General features: G+C 38.6%; 1 protein-coding gene across 1 annotated transcript in view; it reads left to right on the top strand.

Moving 5' to 3' along the window:
* The first annotated feature begins 2726 nt into the window (after nucleotides 1-2726).
* EHF (ETS homologous factor) overlaps nucleotides 2727-15705 on the top strand; it is a 33537-nt gene continuing 20558 nt past the window's right edge. The window contains exon 1 of the mRNA XM_017813938.1: nucleotides 2727-2838. The gene's annotated coding sequence lies outside the window, so the exon portion shown is untranslated. The remainder of the gene's footprint in view (nucleotides 2839-15705) is intronic.

Raw genomic sequence — 15705 nt, 5'->3', positions numbered from 1 at the left:
AGTGATGTTTTACAGAAAGTGTACTATTTTACATCAAAGTTTATGAATCACTTCTGATTTTGCTGCAGAATGAAGGCAGGAATATCATACACTGAATTCTCAAATTGCTTGACATGTCTAACTACATATCAGCTTCTTATAGTCACCTTTTGGTATTCCACTGGAATTTAACAAATGAAACAGAGATTAATATTAATGAAAAAGTAGAAATTACCATACATTTGTTCTCTGTTTTCATCGGGTGTAAGACATTATAGTAACAGACGCCAATTTAAGAATCTAGACAGATTTCGGTAATTTCCTTGATGCTTGATGGCTATAATTAAATTAATTCTGGGAATCTGCACCGACTCTCCTGCCATACTGTGAATGTGGCCTTCTAGTTCCTAGTTACAAAGTTTTTAATGTTTTCTCTGCCACCTGGAATTGTGTGGGGACTAAATTCATGTTAATTTTGCGGCTGCAGTGCTGAAGAAGGATACGCAGAGGGAAAGGTTTCCCTGTCTCCAAAAGCCATCTGTAATCCTCTCTGTGCTGAACCACATGTAAGTATCAATAAGCATACTTGGGAGCATGGGGGCAGCATAGTTGGCCAGGTAGGACAGTAAATTTAGGGAGCCACCACCCTGTGTGGCACCCTGCCTTTGAAAGTAGCACAGTAATAAATAATGCATGCTGGTGTGCCGACCAAGCTAGCTTCACCTTGTCCAAACCTGTTGGTACAATGTGCTTTTTTGTCTGTCTGGGAGTATCCTGCGTCTTAGCAACCAGAGCTGTCTCTGCCCTTAGGAGCTGAAACAGAAAGGGCCCAACAGTCACACAAACAGAAAGTAACATACCAGTCTCAGTACCATATTTGAACCGTTTTTCTTCTGCTTTTGCTAATGTCCTTTTTAGCAGTAGGAAAATTCTGATCTCCCTGTCTATGCTGGGATCCAGTGGTCCCATCTTCCTGTGGCACTTCTGCAGCATATGAACAAGATTCATTTCAATGTGACTTGTTAATTCCCCATGTTTTGCTCAGTTGGAGAATGTAAGATGTGGGTTTCTTGTTAAAGATATCCTTACTGGGAAGGGAAGTGCTCTTCATTGCTTTCTAGTTCTTTGCTTACTTCTTAGCTTTTTCCTGTTCTGCTCTGGACTGATCATTTATACTGATATGATGCTAAGACATTATTTTGATGATAAAAGCTTTAGTATAAATACTCACCAAGACATGAACTAGTATGCAAATACTTAGACTCAGTGACATGAATGCTTGGAGAGATCTTATAGGTGTTAGGCCTACTTATCAAAACTCCACAAAGGTGTTTGCAGTGACAACCTTAACCCTACAAGAGAATACTGCTCTCCAAGATGTACATTTACATCTTACAACTTTTTTGATAGGTAGGAATCAATGTGAGAAGCTATGGAACTTGACTCTAGCCTGGGTGAAAAATAAGTGAATCTTCCCAAGCAACATTTGTGCACAGGTGCACCTTATCTATGTGAACACAAGCAACTTAGTTTTTAATTGGTGTTAGTGTGGATGATAGGAGCAAAGGTGACATTCCTCAAGTCTGAGATCCATTATTTATCTTGAAATCAGGTTCAGCATAAATAATATTTGTGGAATATTTCCCCTACATCAACAGTGAGCCTTGATTAATAATTAATAGTATCTCTGGATATTGAAGGACAATTCATTCCCTGTGCTTGGTAAATCTAGCACTGAGAACACTTGTCAGCATCTGTCAGGGGGAAGATTTATGATGAAACTTGGGACCAAAACTGAGCAAAGACTAAAAAATTCACTTCACACAGACCACTGAACAGTCACTGTATAATAATATTTTACACTTCTTGTGTTTTATGCATACAAGTTAATGGAACCTCAGAACCTTCCTATGTTACTGCATTTTTAACTGTTTCTATGTTAGGTGCCTTTTCTGACCAGTGAAACAATGAGAAAGAGATGAGGCTTCATATTTTCATTTTTCCTCATTTTCTGCTCAAGTTCATGGTGGGATAAGTCACATGTGGTCAAGGAAACTTTGGACTGTGCACATCTGCTGATTCTCTGCCTTGCTAACCTGCATGTAGATGAATTCTTGTACTCAACCCCATATACACACGCTCATGATTTTTTCATCTTTTGTTTTTTACTTTCTCTCAAATACCCAGGGAAGCTGAAAGACCAATAAACTCTCCCCTCTGCAGAGTCACGCATTTTGCAGAACTCTCAAGGTATAAAAGAAAGAATTGAGGCCATCATACAGGCTCACTTAGTCCACCTCCCTGCCAGCACACGGTTATTCCATGCCATGCATCTCCTAATGTTATTTCCAGACTAATTTTAATTTAGGACATTCCTGCTTTTCGTTTCTCCCCATCCTAATTATGATCTCCCTATCTACCTGAAATAACCTCCATGACAAAAAAAAAAAAAAAAAAAAAAGGGATGGTCTTAAAAAAACAACTACAAAGAAATCAATCTCTCATCCATTACCAGGTTTTTCTTTTGTTCTGGAGCCACGCGTGTAACCCGGTTAGACCTGTTCTCTTTGAATGCCTAGGACTGAGCTGGCCTTATGCAAACGCTCTCAACCTCATCTTGGTTGTTGTCGTTGCAGCTCCAATCAAATGAACAGGAAGTGACCTAAGGAATTCCCCTATTGGCTGCCTGAGTGTTCAGCAAAATGTTTTAAAATTAGTATCACATCCATTTATCTTCACTCCTGGGAGTCTTTAGTTGACATAACCTAGTACCTGTGCTTACCCAACCTACTGTTCTGTAGACAGTTTTCCCATTGCCTCAGTTAAGGATTTCCAGTCCAGAATCTGCAGCTAAATGAGGTAAGGTGTTTGAGGTATTTTTTTTTTAAATTTACTTCCTTTAAAATAATGCCAGCAAAAATGAAAAAAAAAAAAAAAAAAAAGAAGAATTGTTTCCTGGACTCATGGCCACCATACTGAGGCTCTCCCTTTCCACTTGGGAAGAGCAGCTAAGCTCATTTGATCAAAAGGCTTTTTAATGTTACAATAAAGTTTTCTGGTTTCTTAGTCAGAACTTGTAATTTCTCTTTAAATATTTCTGTTATGCTTATGTGTGAGTGGGGCTAGATACTGAGGATCTTTTCTATTATAATGTAGCTAATAATATTTCAGGTCCTGAATCTGCTACTTTTGTCAACAGTGATCATCTGTTGAGTAAGACAAGGGGCAAAAAAGTGGACTATTTCAATCCTGTTGAAAGTGCTTGTGTTGCAGAAGTGGGAGACGCTTTACAACTATGGCATTTTTGTTGCTTTTGGTGATGAGGATGTTGATGGTGACTGTGTTCGTAACAAAAAATCCTAAAGTACATTTATAATTTGGCTTGGTTTCAGCCTCAAGGCAGTTTCTTGGCAGTTCTGTGGTGAGGGGGGTTCTACTGAGCTTAGTCCCTTCTAAGTAAGCTAAAGCACCACAAAGAACCTGGCTCAGGCATTGGATAGGTAAATATAGTGTGAGGCCCGCAGTGTCTTTGCTTGTTTAATTTGTTTCTGTTCCAATGGTAATTTTATTTTAATAGAACCAGAACTGGCCCCTTAAGGTATAGACACAGTTGTTTAAGTAATTGTAGAAGTGAATGTAAAGGAAAAGCTACTGCAAATGTATGTTGATTTTGTAAAATATATATGATGGACTTAGTGATAAATGTTTGCATTTCACCACATGAGACATTTTAAGCACATAACTCTTGTGTATATGATTATAAAGTTATTGAATTATATCAGTAATGTGCTTTTGGATTACTTCATCTAAAAATATATGTCATTTTTGCCTCTAAAGTACATTCAACTATCCTGTCTTTCCTATCTTTCCTATTCTTTAGACAATTAAACAAGTTCATAATGACAGAAATGAACCTTGAAGTAAAAGTTTCATTTAGTGGTTTTATTTGTACTTCTCTCACCTGACACTTTGTTAAACATATCTAACTTGCACCAGTGTTTCCTGTAATTTGTGAAAATTACAGTGAAATTAAAAAAATGCACTCCTTTAAGTTTTGTTTTGATAACAAATTTGTAAGTAGCAGTTTAAGCCAGTTTCCTGACATCTATTTTTCACTGTAGCAAATACCAGAACTGGAAAATATAGCAGTTTTATATCTAGTACAAATGCAGAAACTAAAGAAAACAGTTGCAATCAAAACTCGAAAAACAACAGGATTAAGGTGTTTCTCTTGTAAATATCCCAATGACAGTTTAATTCCTGGCCCTTGCAATTTTCAAAACCAAGTGATTGTTGCAATAACAACATCGAACTTGCCAGATTTTTTCAGAGATAATTACATGACTTGAAGTAGAGCTTATCTTGTAGAAAACTTCCAATCTTGAAAAAAAAATGTAGAAGTCCAATGGTGGGAAATTCACCAGAACTTTTTTAAGTGTCCTGGAAATTAAATACGATTCCTCTAAATATATTTTGCCTCATTTTCAGTCTGACATGGGCTAGCTTTAACATTCAGCCATCTGATTTTGTTGTCTTTTCATGGTTAGTGTGAAATGCCCCTGGCTGGCAAATTTCTGTTCCTTGTATAGATAGCTGGGGACAAGTCTTTTCTTAGCCTAGTCTTTGATAGCTGTGGTAGCCTAAGCTCCAAAGGCTTCTCTCATGAAAAACTTACAGTATGATAAAAACCTCTAGGATCAAAACCTGGTTCACTGTAAGCTTTTCCATCCTTTAATCACTTCAATGTTCTCCTCTAGTTTTTCAACATCTGCTGTGAAATTTGGATGTCAGGATTGGACGGAGTCTGTAGGAACAGCAGTGTTAAACAGAGATATTATGAATCAATATACTGGGAATTCCACTTCAGGGTTTATGAAGTGTGCTCAAGGCTTTATTAGAGCCACAATCCTCCAAACACCCTTCTCCTCTTTGAGCACTGGTCCTACATGCAGAGGTGAGGTTATCATTAGTGGAGTTGATGTTTCCTTGCAAGTAGTTTTTCCATTATTTTCCACTCAAAGTGGTAAAAAAGTATATTTTTCCCAAGTCATACTACTAAATGCTCTTGTATCAGAGCAGAACAATGCTTTGCTTGCCCTGGCACAAACTGGTAGCCTTTCACAGCAATGTATGGAGTGACAACCATATATTACCCCAGTCGTGGCAAGATCAGGTAATAGAATGTGGTCTGTTTAACGTGGGTTATTATTACACTCCTGTCACCTGAGAGAATATGCTGTGGTATTGCCATAGTAATTTCATATTACTCAGGGTGTTGTGGATTTTCAGCAGTGGTGGAAACAGACAATAGGAAAGTTGGACAAAGAAAAAATTAATTTGGCTCCCATTGAACTTCCTCAATTTTTTTGTCATTCCCGGTGAATTTTATTAACATCTGTACTTGTTCTGTCTGGGAGGTGCAAGGTAGCAAATTGCAATGGAGAGAGATCAAACTAAAAAAGAAAAATCATCCAGAAACATAGATGAAGAGAGATTAGAGGGGAAAAAAGGAAGGATTTCTGTAGGTGCATCTATGTTCAGACAGGAGTGAGATGCTAGCAGGTTGCTTGTCCCACAGCAATTTGCAGCAAAACCCCCTCTGAGGTTGGAATTCTACACCTGCTGAAGAAGTGTGTATTTATGTACAATTCCCATAGAAGAGGATTAAAGATTTTATTGATTCAGTGAACTCAGAGAACTGCCCATGAGCCATGACACCTTTCCAGAATGAGTACTTACCTTTCCTTCCTTGTTCACCCTTTACACGCTCTTTATAAATATGTCTCAGTCTCAGGACCAAACCAGGAAAACTTTTCACTGACTGCAACATAGCCTGGATCTATTCTGTGAAGTCTACAATCACATGCTTTCTATTGCTGTTTACTTGTTCAGATTCAATCCCCACAAAAGTGCCTGAGCTCTTTCTGCAATACTATGAACACCATCTTCGTGAACTGGAGATGTGACCTAGTGTAGGGAGAGACAGGTTGGAAAGTGGGTGCTACAGGACATACCTGTCTGACTTAAAAATTGGTCAGTGTGCTGAGAACAAGATACAGATAGAGATGAATGCCCCCTTCTTATTCTGAGGGCAATGTACCCATTCTTTATAAGATTTTCTGTGGTATTTCAGGGCTCTCTTTCTCATCAGTTTCTTCATAAGTTGTAAAGTAGGTATTCTGGTTGAGGTCTGGGCATTCCTGCAGCAAACAGCACGTAAAAAGAAAAGGGTCACAAACTTAGTTGTCATTTGTCATTGCTAATGACACACAATGTTAGGATGTGGTAGAACCAAATATAAAGGCTTTGCTGTACATGAGGAAATGAACAGAAACACTATTTTCGTCGCTTGCCTAATTTGTGATGTTTAGTGAAGTCTCTGTCCAATCTCACAGCTTCATTACTATTGAATTTCAACCATAAAGTCATGAATTTTTCTTCCTAATAAGCGCCTTGTGAACATTGGTGAAACTTAACACCATTTTCAGAAAAGTGCTCTGGCTTCAGCTGCTCAGCCAGCCCAGTGTTCAAGGGCGCTTCCAGATCTCGAACCACAAACGTCTGCTTCTCTCTCTCTGTCCCTGCCTTCAGCACACTCTGCAGCTTTACATGTATTTTGGCCCCTGATGAACCAAGGAAGTATTTCAGCAAGTTTTCAAGAAAAGGTAACATTGCAAACTCGGCAATGGTGAAATTAATGAGTAACGCTCCTGATCGAAAGGCTAAGCAAAGAAGGATTTGTTCTCACAGCTGTTATATGAAAAAGTAAGAATTAATTTTGTTTCTGTGGAAGTCATCAGCAGTCTTAGTATGAGAGCTCCTTTAAGCTCTACTGGGGATGTAATTTGCACCAAATCCCTCACAGAATGCCTAAAATACTTGGGACATTTGTTGGTCATTGGTCTACAGATGGGCAAGAATGAGTAAACATGGAGTCATGTAGCCAGTGGAGCAATCAACTGCCACTTGGTATTTTGCATGTCTCGCTCTGACGAAGAACCCTCAAAGGCTCCCTTTCCAAAAGCTGACATTGCACATGGTTATCATTACCTATTCCTCTGCTGATCTTGTGAAATGTGCTTCACAGGAAAGAGTATGGGAACTAGTTGACAAAACAGCTAGTTGGAGCTGAGTAATCACTGGTTATATATCAATAAGATGGGGTAATAAAAGAGAATTGCTTTGTGGCGGTGCAAAGAAAGTAATTCTACTTAAACACATAGAATAAAAGTTCCTGCCTATTAGGGAGGAAGGATACAGACATAAACATTTGAAGTATTTTCTCAGCTCACAATTAGATGTAGCCAGAACCCCTACAAGTCTGTAAGGATTAAGCAACTATGTGTAAAAATATGTTCTATTTTCCAAATTACTGGTGCCATCATAAGAAGAATTGTTTTCGGTTTTTGTAAAACTGTTCTGGGATTTCTTTCATTTAGCAGTGAGAAGGGAACTAATTTTTATTGCTATATAATTAAAGAATCCGTGTAAAATTGCCCAAGATGTTATGGTCAGGAATCAGACTAAGTTCGTGATATGATGATTACCCCAAACTTTCTTAATGATTTTTACTGTAACATATAATTATTATTACACAACAATTTAGAAGCCTGCATCTTGATGATGTACTTTTAAAGTATGTTTGGTTAAGCAATTGTCTCATAGATTGGAGGGGCTTTATCAAGGAGTCAAATTCTGACACATTCAGGGTGCTGTTCTCATCCCTTTTCCAGTGAGATCTAACATAGTACTTACATAAAAGACTTAATATTCACCTGCCCTGATAGAGGAAGATGAAAAATTTCTAGAAGACTGAATTAATAGGTGATGAGTAAGATATCTGTACAGACTTATCAAAAGTGGAATGAACAAAATGAAAAAGATATAGTTTTTCCTCCATTTAGTGACATATCCTTACCTTCTCTAAGACTTTTAACGATGGAGCTGTAATCCTTTGAAACAACAGGTAGAAACTTCTTTACCTTCTTTAAAATCTCAAATCATTAAATATTTTTGGATAAGAGTCAATCCAGTAAATTTTCTTAGTCTGCCTGTAGCCGACTCCAATATGCAACACTCACACAAGCAGCCTCCACTAAGTAGAATCATAGAATCATTTAGGCTGGAAAAGATCACTAAGATCATTGAGTTCCAGCCATTAGCCCAGCACTGCTGAGTCCAACACTAAACCAAGTCCTTAAGTGCCATATCTACATGTCTTTTAAATACCTCCAGGCATGGAGACCCTACCACTTCTCTCGTCAGCCTATTTCCTAATATCCAATTTAAACCCTCCTGGTGCAATTTGAGGCCATTTCCTCTCATCCTGTCACTTGTCACCTGAGAAAAGAGAGTGACCCCTGCCTTGCTGCAACTTCCTTTCATGGAGTTGTAGAGAGTGATAAGGTCTCCCATAAGCCTCCTTTTCTCCTGCCTAAACAACCCCTATTTCTTCAGATGCTCCTCATAAGACTTGCACGTCCCTTATCTCCTGTACAGGCTTTCTTACTATACTTTTTAAAATAGGAGTTCAAATATTTTCTCCAGTTTCAGCCAATTTTGTTTGCTAATCTGCATAGCTCCTGATTTAATCCTTTAAAATGCAAAGCTAATGGAATTTGGCATCTATGTGTATTTTGTCAGTAGGTATGAATGAGTGACTATGATTGTCTCGCATTGAGTGAGGGGCTGTTCATGCCAGGAGTCCTACACTGAGCTACCTGTGACTTCCACGCCTGCAGCTTTTGCCCTGTGCCACAGTAGGTTTCCTTTGGCAGGAACATGTGCATGGCCTGAGAGCTGGTGTGCCTGGGCTGCCCTTCCCCAAACCCCGGACTATAAGGAGCAGGACCAAGGCATCAGCCTTCCTTATGCTAAGACACGTGTTCAATATTAAAAATCTAATGAAGATTTAATCATTAAAGGCAAAAAGAAAAGAAGAAAAAAAATCCCCAGCACCTGAAAATAGCTGTTATAAGGATCTTTGCTAACACTCCCTTCCGAGAACATTGTTAAAATAGGTATAATTCCATGGTAATAAATCTATTTTTGAGGAAAATAGCTGCTTGAAATAGTCCCAAGCCATTTTTATTGGTTTCGTTCTTGAAATCTGTTCCAGTTATTTTAAAGACTGAATACATACCTGTACAAGGGAACTGAAGAATAAAACTGAAGGAAGTAAGGGGTTTTTTCCTATTTCTGACTCCTCCAGCCCCCATCCTGGAGATCAGTCACAAACTCTGCACTTTCTGTAAGACCTGGCACTCCTGCTCCGAAGATAGATAATTGGAGATGATATTTTTGTCTGTTTTACTGATTACAGGCTTGTGACTGTATTGAGAGAAACTTCTTTGTCCAGGTCAGCCAGTCTGACTAAATAAAAGGCAAAAACAAAAGAGAGAGAAAAAAAAAAGGAAAAATAATTTGAAAAGGAGAAATAAAAGAAATAAGGGGGAAGAAAAGGAATACAAGTGTTCAGTGAAAGAGGAGCAACAGGATCACCAACTTCACATCCAAGGTGTTTGAGGCAGTCAGACCTGGTAGTCTGCAGAGCCTGCCTGCATTTCAGGATTACCATGGCTGGGCTCTACAGAGGGTTCCCTGGTGACCCTGGTACACAACAGTCATGTTAGGCAAGTTTATTGCTTCCAACGCAGCTGCTCTGTGGTAACATTACTGCCTTTTTGCAGCAACACTGTAGCTCGATGTTTCACATTTTCTGTCTTTTACAAATAACAATACATAACAGGCTGAACTGCACTTTTGATCCTTGGACAACTTGAATATAGGTTTTTACATGTCAGTTGATTCCCAGTTGCCGGGGAACTTTCTTTTTAAAATTCCTTTCGTTGTGATTAAAAGAGAAGAAAAAAAAAAAGGAAGGACAAACCTCTTGGAATACCTACAGTTCCACAGAACAGACATTTTGAATTTCAGCCAGCTCTACTTAGGAGTTTCTAGCTCATTTTCAGGGTCATACATAGGTCAAGGGCAGCTTTTTTGATTTCATACTTCAAGTGCAGATTTAATTGTATGGCTAACTTATCATTCAAATCTCTACTAGTCACATAATAGCCATGATGCATAGAAGAATCTTGGTTTCAGTCTGAACAGGTCTCTTTTTTTGTAGAGAATTCTTTCCCTTACTTAATACCTTCTACCTGTCCTCAAAAAAACCACATTCAACCTAACTCATCTGCATGTTGAAAGATTTGCTGGAAACATGATGCAATGGATAGCAACGGAGCTTGAGCTGGAAGATATGAGTTGGACTGACTTCTCTGTTGACTTGTTATATGACTTAAGTGAATAACTTCAGCTCTGTGCCTCAATTTTCCTATTTGTAATATGGACATATTTCCTTAATTTCTATGCTTTGTGCTATTTACTGCCCTTTCTGTCTATGTGGACTCTTCCTTCTCTGCTCTATGGCTGTCAGTATTTTAGGGGTTTGTTCATCATCATAGGTGCTCTAACAGCAGTTTCAGAAGAACTTAAAAGTAGCTCAGTTCCCAGCTGAGTACGCACTTCTCACAGACTCAATTTTTTTTTCTCGTAAAATAGTAGAGTGAGAGTTGGAGTGATTTCCCATACGGGAAAGCAAACTTTCCCAATCCTTCAGGTTTTTTTTCCTCTCTCAAGAAAGTTCCTTTATGGTTTACACTTAATTTGCAGCTTTTTCCTGGTAATTTTGGAGCCACTGTGTCTGATTTTTCTTTATGTGTTTTGTATAACTTTTCTGACTTCAGTCTTAGAACAGTGTGTTACTTTGACCGGTTGAGGTTTCTGTTGATGGCAAAGCTGAGCTCTTTTCTGACATCAGGCTATCCTGTAGCAAAGGACTATTTACGAAGCAGGAGAGAGTTCACATAAGAATTGAAAGAGCACATTTGTGCAAAACTCAATGGGAAAAGCTCTATCGTCAAACCGGCCCCGGCTGTTGAGGCAGATGCCAGGCTTTGCTTTTTTTGTTTATATTCCAACAAATCAAAGCTGACCTGTGTTGTTATCAGAGTAGAGCAGCAGGTGCAAAAAAATAACTCTGCTGCCAACTCAAACGAAAGGGTAAGACTAATACCCTCTGGGAGGTATTGAGAAGATAACAGAGAGCCATGCCAGCAACTGAATTAACGGCTCTATTTACGGTGGGTTTTACTTAATAACCTGCTCCTAACACTGACACATAAATACTCCATTGTGTTGTTTAATGCAACCACTGGAGAAATCAATGGAAACAGGATGGGCAGCTCTTGCTGTGCCAGGTGAGAAGGAGCAACGCCACGGAAGTGTTGCTCCTCTAACCACAGGCCAGAGGGAGACAAGGAAGGTATTCTTGGCTTTTACAGAAGTGGGGAGACATCATTTCCCATAACTTCTTGACTTACCTGTAGAAGGTGGCTGCAGAGCAAGGAAAATTCATTCCCCTGTTTTCTGGTTGAAGTCAGGGAGCATAAATGAGCCACAGCATATATGTTAAGTACTGCCTCAGTGCCATGTGGCTCTGGGAGGTACAGGGCTTCCTCAAAAGTCCTGCGCATGCAGGGCAAGTGAGCCTGCTGCTACACCCAGCAGTAAAGCAGACAGCTCTTATTCTTTTCATAACAAACACAATATAAAGAAACCACATGGATACAGCTGGGCTCCAAGTAAATGTTTACTAACACCACGCAAACACGCAAAGCTGAATGGCAGTCGAAGTAATGGTCTCACAGCAGCTTTCTGAAACAGGCTCAGTGAGCTCCATTGAGCTATTTCACTAACAGTTTTCCTAGGGACACCTTCCTTTGCAGGCAGATGCCCACCTTGGGATTTGGTAGTTTGGAGAGGAATGCAGGGCAAGCAAGCATCCTGGATGGAGCACTGTGCTACATCTCCTCTTTGAAATATGTTTTTGCTATCGTGTCAGCAAAAGAATGTGATCGGATTGTGGTTAGTCAGTCACTGGGTTGTAATAAGATATAAACACTGCTATTGACTGGGTTAGATTCCCAGGAAGCTACCTAATTTAGGATAAAATGCTTTATGCTTAATTTCCAGCTTCTCTGTCCCAGTTAATTTGTGCTGTGACCCTCATGTTAATAAAAAACCATAATTGGTTTGTTGATTGAATGAATCAATTCATGTAAAAAGTGGTAATTCCAATGGGAAAATTTGCACATTCCCCAAGACACTTCCCTATTTTGGGTCTCCATCCTATGTTCTCACTCAGAAACCAGCCCCAAAAAGGAACTCTGCAGTTTCCAGGCAGATGCCCTTTATTAAAACAACATACATGAAACAGAGTTTACAAAAAGTAAAAGAGAAAAAACAACAACCCTTTTTTTTATTTTTAAAGTGGCAAATTAGTGGTTGTTACTGTTGAAAACCAGACCAGCCCCATAACAAAAGGGAAGTGCTAGTGGTGATAGTGGTTAAAATAAACTTCCACATGAAATACTGGCTGCTGCAGCAGCACGTATCTGAGTAGCTGTTATGTCAGCAACGATTCAGCATCTAATGAGAGCCAAACATGAATACAAGCACAATTATTATTGTTATTATTGTCATTATTCACTAACAACTGAACAGTCACACAGGCTATATTAGCAGTATGGAAAACAGTTCCCTCAATATGCTGTTAGTCTTTAAAGCAATGCAAAGAGAAGCTGTCGTGGAAGGTAGAGGGAAGTGGTGGGGGAACCAGAGCCAAGGGAAAAGGAGAAGGTGTTAGAACATGATGGTAATAGTTTGTTAGCTGATGAGGTTCATGCGTAATTATAGACGTGTGGCTCGTCAAGTTAAAGGGCCATCTAGAGTGCTTTTTGGCCATTTGTATATTTAGTGTGTTATAAGCAAAAGAGAGATGTTTAGCAAAAGGAGATTAGGGAGATGAGCTGGCTCCTGCTTAGAGGAAGGATGTACCAGAGAGATAGGAAGGACATGAAAGGAGGTGTGGAGTTGTTCCATGAGGTGTGGTGTTAAGTGCTGAAAGAAGAATAAAGAGCAAAGGGAGCTTTTCCCATTATTGTGTTTCCAAGACTCTGTATCCCTGAGGCTAGCCTGATGAATCTATGACAAATGACTTCTAAATATTCAGGAAAAAATGGTTGACCCAAATTATCATGAACTTGCTGAGATGGTACAGACAGTAATGAAAGCAGTGCCAACTCTGAAAAATAAAAAAAGAAAACAGCCTGCTTTTTTTCGGCCAGTTTTTAGTGAATCTATCTACTTGTTCCAAAAATTCTGATAATACATTATTGCAAATATGACCAAACATCTATCACAAGAAATAAAACCTTTTCTTGACACACTTTTGCCTTAACTCTACAGCTAGCAATTTTATTAATATTGTACAGATCTGTGCACAGAACTGCTGCAAAAGGAGAATGAGGTTTTTGACAGCAAAATAAATTATGATCCTGCTTTTTTCATATTCAAAAACTAGTGGCATGGCAAGAAGACACACATCTAGCCTGTAGTGTGACGAGAAAGCATGGATCTGCAACACTGGATCCTTGTTAAGTGACAGGTTCCATTTCACTGTTTTCTGTGCCAAGGTAACATGACTATGGGTAAAATTTGCAAAAGTACAAACCTTTGGTAGTTAGCACTGTCAGACACATCTATGCCTCGAGTCTGTTTGCTTCTGGTTTAGAAAAACAAACAAACAAACCCCCTCTCTTTTAAAAGTCTACCTTTTGTTTTCATTTGAGTAATGAATGCCTTGAAAATTGAAGTCAGTTCATATGAAGATTATTGGGGAAAAAAGGGTCAGCGAAAAAAACAATCTATGAGACTTTGTATATCATCAAGTAATTTTTTTTTTTTGCATTCATAAAGTGAACTTTGTTCTCTCTCAAAAAGGAAGCTGAACTACGGTTTTGTCTTTAAATTACATCGTTAAAAGAGAGATAAGAACCAAACCCAAACCCTGGAGCAGAGGGATAGCTCAGATACAGATCTAGATCCTAACTTTTCTACCCAAGGTTCTCTTTAGTTAAAATATATATGCAAGATTTTGAAGCTTCCATATGAACATGTTAAAACAACCACCACATATCTCTTACAACAGTTGCCTTGTAGTGCATCACAAAAATAATATCTTCAGTAATAAAATATTCCAATCAAGCTTTATTTGATTTTGTTTATCATGATCCTATCTGTAATGTAGGTAAATGTTAAACACTCCTTTTCTATTCATCTTCCTTTTTCTGGTCTTTCAGTTTACCTTCATGTATACATTTAATATACAAGGTTCAAAGAAAACAAAAGAATAAACCAAACTCTTCCTTTCCAAAAGCCCACAACACTAAATGATCTAGGTCTCAATGTAGTCTCTGAAAGCTCACCAAGAGTCAGTTTTGCACATGCAGAGGTGGGTTTATGCATATGAACCACAGTTGTATACACCAAAAATACAGAAGCATAGGAATGTGCACTTCAGAGAGGTGTAGAAGTGAAAAAGATTGGCCCCAAAGCCCCAAAACAGAATCCTGAATAAAAACAATATTGGAGATTATTTAGAAAATTTTCTTATAATTCCTTGAATTTCACACTCATAGTGGGATTCAGGAAACACATTTCAGTACTATGGCCCAAAGGTACATGTGATGGACTAAAAATGAAATGCATCAAATGCTTGGCATGTTTTACAACAAATATTGAATGTGATCAGAGTGTTTCTTTGTATGAATTTTCTTCAAAGCTCTCTAAGCTTTTGCAATTCTATTAGTGGTGAGTCTTGAGGTTATCATCAAATAGGGCAAATTGTATGTGCTGTCATCTGAATGGTACTTTGAAGGTCGTAGCAAAGTGGTTCAAAGTTGAGCTTTTTGTTGTGAAGCGAATCCCTGCGAGTAATCTGCCTGCAGATAAACTGTTTCTTTTGAGCTTCTCTCTGCTTTATAACCACTAAACCAAAGGTATGGAAACAAAGCAGTATGTAATGGCTACAAGTGGATCTATGTGGCCAGAAGAGATGCTAGCACACTGCAGAAAAGTTTCATATCTGAAACTGAGCTGTGGCAAGGATGATATCTTATCTGGGAGTTTGGCACTGACACCAAGGATGAACCTGAGACCTTTGCAAATCAGACAGATAAAGATCATAGGGCAATTTTTTGGGTCAGCCATAACTGTATGTATAGGTACACTGGCTCAGACTAAGGTCTTGAAGCCTTGGCAGTAATACACATTAAGTGAAAGGGAAAAAGAAAACCCATAACAGTAGATAACAGAAGACCCACTACAGAAGCTCACACTAAAATGCAAACAGGCTTTCAACATTCATATATTCATTTTGCCCTTACTACCAGAGATGTAAAATAGGTGGTTGGAATGCAAAGCAGCTAATTGATCATATACGTTAAAAGTACAATGCATTTATGTTTCCAAAGTAGCCGCATGTGTAAAACAAGTCCACGTGCTGTGTTTTACACGTCCTTTGTTTCCGATGTCTTGAAAATTCTGCCCACTTAGCTATCTTTTCATTTTTCAAGAGAAGTATTAAAAATCCAGATTTTGTTACTCTGCAGTTGCAATTATCACTTGGTATTATTTATTTTAGATTACTGTTTAAGTCTTTGACTGTAATCCAAGGTGTAGTAATGATCTAAAATATTTAACATACTCTGTAGATACTTGTTCCATAAACTCCAAACCCTGAAAAGCAGGGATTGTGTCTTCACTGTGTACATAACACACTTCAAAGAAAACAGGCCCAGGTGAAATCTACATTTGAAGTTC

This window comes from Lepidothrix coronata, unplaced genomic scaffold (genome assembly GCF_001604755.1).
Source record: "Lepidothrix coronata isolate B3197 unplaced genomic scaffold, Lepidothrix_coronata-1.0 Scaffold1, whole genome shotgun sequence".
NCBI lineage: Eukaryota > Metazoa > Chordata > Aves > Passeriformes > Pipridae > Lepidothrix > Lepidothrix coronata.
Note: the sequence above shows the minus strand (reverse complement) of the source record. Positions and strands in the feature narration are given on the sequence as shown.